Here is a 7370-nt window from a genome sequence, read left to right as displayed (position 1 = left end):
AAAGAGAGATAACGATATTAAGCACTAGGCCGATGCGAACGATCACACGAGCACTCATACCGTTATTTACTTATTTAGGAAGACTTGAGAGTATTGAGTGCTAGGCTGATGCGGACGATCGCACGAGCACACATACCATTATTTACTTATTTAGAAAAACTTGAGAGTATTGAGTGCTAGGCTGATGCGGACGATCGCACGAGCACTCATACCCTCGTTTAATATTACGTAAATAAGAGAGAAAAGTATTGAACACTAGGACGATGCGAACGATCACACGAGTGTTCAACCTTTAAACGTATTTTTGAAATTTTATTTAAGAAAAGAAAAGGTTTTTAGCACAAGGACGACGCGAGCGGCCACACGTGTGCTTAACCTTCAAAACGTATTTCTTTTGTAAATTTATTTAAGGAAGAAGAAAAAGGTTTTTAGCACAAGGACGACGCGAGCGGTCACACGTGTGCTTAAACCTTTAAAACATATTTTTGTAAATTTATTTAAGGAGAAGAGAAGGTTTTTAGCACAAGGACGACGCGAGCGGTCACACGTGTGCCTAAACCTTTAAAACATATTTTTTGAAATTTATTTAAGGAGAAGAGAAGGTTTTTAGCACAAGGACGACGCGAGCGGTCACACGTGTGCTTAAACCTTTAAAACATATTTTTGTAAATTTATTTAAGGAGAAGAGAAGGTTTTTAGCACAAGGACGACGCGAGCGGTCACACGTGTGCTTAAACCTTTAAAACATATTTTTTGAAATTTATTTAAGGAGAAGAGAAGGTTTTTAGCACAAGGACGACGCGAGCGGTCACACGTGTGCTTAAACCTTTAAAACATATTTTTTGAAATTTATTTTTATTTAAACTATCAATATTGTATTATTAAATATATATTTTAGGATAAGTAAATGTCTAAAATAAATAAATAGAACAAAATAAAATAAGACAATAAAGAAAAAATAAATAAACAAAAGAAAATTGAGAGGCTGAACGGACGCTGGGAAGAGATTCAGAATAACGAGCGTTCGTTAGGTAAAGAACGAACGTTCGTTGGGGAAGAGGACGAACGTCCATTGGGGAACATAACGGACGGACGTTTAGAAATGTGACCGAATGACGAGCGTTCGTCAAGAGATATGACGAACGGACGTTGAGAACGAAGGCTCAATAACGAACGCTCGTTGAAGGCATGACGAACGGACGTTGAGAAATTGAAGCTGAGTAACGAACGTTCATTGGTTCGGAAACGAACGCTCGTTCGAGCGCTCTTCAGGGAGAAAATTTGAACGAACGGTCAAAAAGCTTAAGGATAACGAGCGTTCGCTCGTTTGGATAACTAGCGCTCGTTGGTGAGAAGGTTTGAACGAACGGTCAAAAAGCTTAAGGATAACGAGCGTTCGCTCGTTTGATGAGAATGTTGAACGAACGGTCAAAAAGGCGAGCGTTCGCTCGTTTGGATAATGAGCGTTCGCTCTTTTGGATAAAGAGCGCTCGTTCATTTGGAACGTTGAACGAACGGTCAAAAAGGCTCAAGGTTAACGAGCGCTCGCTCGTTTAGATAACGATCGTTCATGGGTGAGAAACGAACGCTCAAAAAGGCTTACGGATGACGAGCGTTCGCTCGTTTGATGAGAATGTTGAACGAACGGTCAAAAAGGCGAACGTTCGCTCGTTTGGATAATGAGCGTTCGCTCTTTTGGATAACGAGCGCTCGTTCATTTGGAACGTTGAACGAACGGTCAAAAAGGCTCAAGGTTAACGAGCGCTCGCTCGTTTAGATAACGAGCGCTCGTTGGTGGTAAACGAACGCTCAAAAAAAGCTTAAGGTTAACGAGCGTTCGCTCGTTTAGATAACGATCGTTCATGGGTGAGAAACGAACGCTCAAAAAGGCTTACGGATGACGAGCGTTCGCTCGTTTGGATAACGAGCGCTCGTTCATTTGGAACGTTGAACGAACGGTCAAAAAAAAGGCTGAATGTTCCCGGACGTACGTTCATTTCTGGGCTTGGCCCAGTCCAATGCTTCTAACCTAGAATTTTCTAGGGGTTCAGGAGGTTCACCCTCATTCCCACTCATTCACGCCGGCTTGTGCCTTCTCCAGAGATCCAAGATCTCCTACTCAGCACCATGACTCCCCGCCACCTCCGTCATAACCGGCCACCATCACCTCGCCCAGAACAACCTTGGTCTCGCCGGCGGCAACTCGCGCCACCAGAACCACCACCAGCCACGACGCCACTGCTCCACCTTTCTCACTTCGAAAACGGCGATTTTCAGGGAGGGTCTTCCTCTGCGTTCATCTCCACGGCCACCAGATTCCCTTTCAACATCTTGGGCTGCCGGGACTCAACGCCGTCGCGCCCCTAACCTCACCGGTGCCATCAACGCCACTCTTCTTCTTCCCCATTCGAGGATTTTCTCGAATGCCAAATGCTCTCCGCAACACCACTTTTCCTCTCTGCCTCTCCTAATCTTTATTGTTTATTGATTGATTTTAATGTTGATTGAATCTTGTCCATTTGGTATCGGAAACGACGAGTGCGTAGTGTGCATATGAGCATGAGTGGGATAGATGATTCCGTGATAATGGTGTATGGGCTGGCGAGATGGGGTGAATGGAGCTTATGCAGTAAGCATATATGATGAATCTGAATGTACAAGTGAACAAAAGCCCTACCTGCTGCTATGGCTGCTGCTTCTGCTAGCTGCGTATCCGGTGACCTCCTCTTGCCGGTGCCAGTGCCGATGATGACTCTGGGTGATGATCCCAGATGATGGTTTCTCGTGTGCACCCTTTTTCCTTTTTTTCTCTCTCTGATCCCACAAAATTCTGCTCAAAAAATCCTTGGAAAATCTCCTCCGCTCACCACCTTGTTCCCCCCAAGATCTTGGGAAATATTCTCTTAACCACCTGGTCCCCCCTGCTGAGACACGCCTCCCATACGCCAATTCCCACGTTTTTTCATTTTTTCCTTTTTTTTTTAATTTTTATTTTATTTTTTAATTGTTTTCAGTTTTAATTTTATTTTTTTAATTTTTTAATTATTAACTCTATTAAAACAAAATTGAAGATAAGAAAAATAGAAATTGAATTAAAAACAAAAAATCTAAATACATAAAAATAGAATAAAACAAAAAGGTAAAATAATAAAAAGGAAAATAATAAATAACCAATAAAAAAAAGAATTTTTTTACAACCCGGACAAAATTGAGTGTTGACACCAATTATATCCTTAAATTAAAATTTTTTACTTATACCATTTTAATTTATTTCAAACCTAGTTCTCCTACTTTACTCCCTGCACTCAATCTTTTCACCTCTCAATTCCGTTTAACAATTTGTCTTCAGTTTTACTCTACAACTCCATTTGTCTTCTTCGTTTCACTTCTCCTCATCTGTTTCTTACTTCTTCATTTTCCTTACATTATTAAAATACATTAAAAATATATTCAAAAATAATAAATCATAACATTTAAATTAAATTATTAAAATATTTCTAAAATAAAGAATAAACTAATAAAATCATGTGTGGCTGGATGCTCGGTCCTGATTGCAATCTTGCGCGGACGTTCGATTCCTGAATGGTGGACACTCGGTCCTGATTGCATCTTGGCTGGACGTTCGGTTCATTCATGAACCGAACGTCTTTGGAGGGTCACTCGGTTCATGTGTGGTCGGGCATCGTTAACTTGGACGCTCGGTCTTGGCGGTCGACCTGGGTGGACGTTCGGTTTATGTCTGGGGAGTACCGGTCGGTACATGTTAGTTTGGACACCCGGTCTTGATTGTGACCTTGGTGGGAGGCATTGTGTTAACCGCTCGCTCGGTCTATGTTGGGAGGACCTGTCGGTACACTAATCAACAAGATTTTAAAATTGCCAAAGGTAACATCTATAATCATTAAAGTAATTTTGGTTAATGTTCATTAATTTTTTTAAAAAAATATTAAATTATAACATAGAGATGTATTTAATTAATTTAAGAATATAATCTAAAGTCTTTAAAAGACATACCTATATATGTTTAATATAGTAAATGTATTAAATTAATGAAATGGTAACTAAAACTTGTATGGTAAGTATAATTACACTTTAATTAGAAAAAATGGATTAATTGTGTTTTCTTTTCAAACTATTAATTAAAATTCTATTTCTTTCCTTTTTCAAAATATGTACCAATTTCATCTTTATATTTTATAAAAGAATGTAAAATATTATCAAGAGCAAAATATAGTTAATGATATTAGAGTTTTCCTCTTTTATCTACTTGCAATTCTCTCTCTTCTTTACAATTCTTTTTTTAGCTAATTTATGAAAGGTATAGATTTTTTTTTCACTTGCCTGTCATAATCTCTAATTTATTTTAAAGTTAGAGATAATATTCCATAGTAAAGAAGTTAAATAAAATTAAGTATGTTTCTGATCCATATACTATTATGTAAAATTGAAAATCGTCTTACAATAAACTTTAAACAAATGTAGACCATAAATTTTGATTCAAATATTCACTTTCTTCATCATCACATTGTTCACACAAAACTGTGATATACACTAGAAAAATTGGGGGTTCTTCATTTCAATCACTGCCAACACACATTTTTAACAACACAACAATCAATGAAAGAAAAAAAGGTAGGTAAAAGGATAATGTCTGTCTAATTATACAAGGGATTGACATCACTTTCTACCATGATCTTAAAGAGATGAGTTAACGAGTCTTTTATCTTTATAAAGTGTTTTCTTTTCTCATTTCTATCTAATATGGGATTTAAACTTAAATTTTGATTCAGAATATAAGAAAAGGAAGCAGAGAGAAGTGTCGTCTGTGAAACCAATCAACATCTTGTCCCTGAACGCATCACACGACATAACAAGAACAAAGTTGACGATGGAGAAGGATAAACCACTAAGACTTTAATGGGAGATGGAAAACGACAAAGAAGTTGTCTTCCCTAGAGAAGAAGATGGAGCAGGAAAGCCCAAATGCGATGACATTGGTGATGACAATTGTGGTGCATGTGACGGTCTGGACGATGGAGGCTTATGTCAGATGTGGAGGAGCTCTTTGATAATGCTAATTTTTACCATTATCTAAGCATCAATTTAGTAGCAAAATCAACTTCTTTCTAACTTATAACTTGTTAAATCCTCTTCTTTTGTGTTGTTTTCTAAATAATTGTGCTTTTGGCTACTTTAATGTACTTTCATCGATAATCCCTTATTTTGTAGCTAATAATGAGCTTGGAAGAGTCTCCAACAATGTATAGAGCTGAACCAACCATAAGAAGTAAGCACGCAGAAACGCTCGTCGCCCAGCAAGCGGCGCTCGTCGACCAGCGAACGACTGCTCGTCCAGTGTGGACGCACGAGAGGACGCTCGTCCAGCGAGAAGAGGACGCTCGCCCTGTGGACGCACGAGAGGACGCTCGCCCAACGAGAAGAGGATGCTCGCCCAATGTGGACGCGCAGTGGACGCTCGCTCAGAGAGAAGTGGACGCTCGTCCAGTGTGGACGCACGAGATAACGCTCGCTCAACGAGAAGAGGACGCTTGTCCAGAGAGGAGGCTCAGTGGACGCTCGGCCAGCGAGAAGTGGACGCTCGTCCAGAGAGGAGGCTCAGTGGACGCTCGCCCATAGAGAGGAGGCTGCTCGCCCAGAGAGGTTCGCGCCCGGGCGCGACAGAGAGGGCGCCGGGCGCGACTTTTGCTGATGTGTCAGATTGAGCTTATTTAACCCTAAAACGCGAAGGGGTTTTGGTCTTTGGTTCTTTGGAGGCGCGATTTCACGTCTGGAGCTCATGGAGGGCGCGAGGAGCTTGTGGGAACATCTCCTCCTCTTCCTTTGGGTCTCCTTCTTTTTCCATCTTCCATGTTTGTAAGCTTTAGGGTTCTCCATGGAAATGGAGAACCAAACCCATCTTGTTGGGGATAGTTGTAGCCTCTGAATTCTTGTGTATTTGTTGAATGATTTGATTATATATATGCCTTTTCTATCAATTGCTAGTATTCTTGTTTCTGATCTTAAAGCTTGCATGTATAGGGGACGTTCATGACTTGATTTTGGGGTTTCATGGATTTATGGGGACGTAAGATGGAACCTATAACTGAAACAAGATGTTGACATAGTATTTTTTTTATAATAAAAAATAGGCTTAATTACCTACTTAGTCCCCATGTTTGGAGGTAATTTGCTGTTTAGTACCCGATTTTAAAAATGTAGGCATTTGATACCTATGTTTTGAAATTTGTATCAATTGAATCCTACTCACTTAACGCCGTTATAAATCTAACGTTTTTCTGACTGTGTATGTGATTTGTGGACGAGCGTTTGTGGACGAGCGACGAGGACGATCGTCCAGCGAAGAGGACGCTGATCTAGCGAGGCAGAAGAGGACGCTCGTCCAGCGAAGCGAACGCCCAGTCAGGCAGAAGAGGACGCTCGTCCAGCGAAGCGAACGCCCAGTCAGGCAGAAGAGGACGGTCGTCCAACGAAGCGAACGCTCGTCCATAACCGCTCGTCCACAAATCACATACACAGTCAGAAAAAACGTTAGATTTATAACGGCGTTAAGTGGGTAGGATTCAATTGATACAAATTTCAAAACATAGGTATCAAATGCCTACATTTTTAAACCGGGTACTAAACAGCAAATTACCTCCGAACATGGGGACTAAGTAGGTAATTAAGCCTAAAAAATACAATTAAAAAGCTATTAATTGAAGTTATAAGAATTTAATTATTTAAATAAGTATCTTTTATTAAATTTTATAATCTTATAATTATAATCTATTTGAATATAATTAGTAGTTATTGTAAGTATTTTTTATAAATAATGAAATGAATAAAATAGGTTACGTTGAAAAAGTAAAATTGGTATATTAAAAAACTATTATAAAATATAAATTTTCTTTATTAATAATTATAGAATGATAGATATAAATTATAGATCATGGATATATATTAATTAAAATAATTATTCTAATTTATATAAAGTTGGAAAATAATCGATGACATAGGTTTCGTAAGAAAAGGGCTCGTCTGAGAATATGTACGGGCTTGCGGGCCCATTTGAAAAACGGGTGAAGGAATGAAACCATTCATTCTGAATAGTTGAGTCTACTTCTCGTTATCCTCTTCTGCGTCTTCTGTGTCAAACTCGGTCCACAAGAAATGACAGTTATATTATGCCACCACCACCATCGCCTATTCTCCACCGCCACGCGCTTAAACTCCGCCACCAGAGACTCGCGGCGACGAGGGAGCGGCGCAAACTCCATTCGGTGCGCCGATGTGAGCACGGCCACGAATGAGAATTGGCGAGTGAGAGTGAGTAATAGGAGCGATTATGATAGTAAACGGGATTGGAAAAC

The sequence above is a fragment of the Vigna umbellata genome, chromosome 1 (assembly GCF_029865625.1).
Source record: "Vigna umbellata cultivar VRB3 chromosome 1, Vumbellata_1.0, whole genome shotgun sequence".
NCBI lineage: Eukaryota > Viridiplantae > Streptophyta > Magnoliopsida > Fabales > Fabaceae > Vigna > Vigna umbellata.
The sequence above is the reverse complement of the archived record's forward strand: the minus strand, read 5'-3'. Positions refer to the sequence as shown.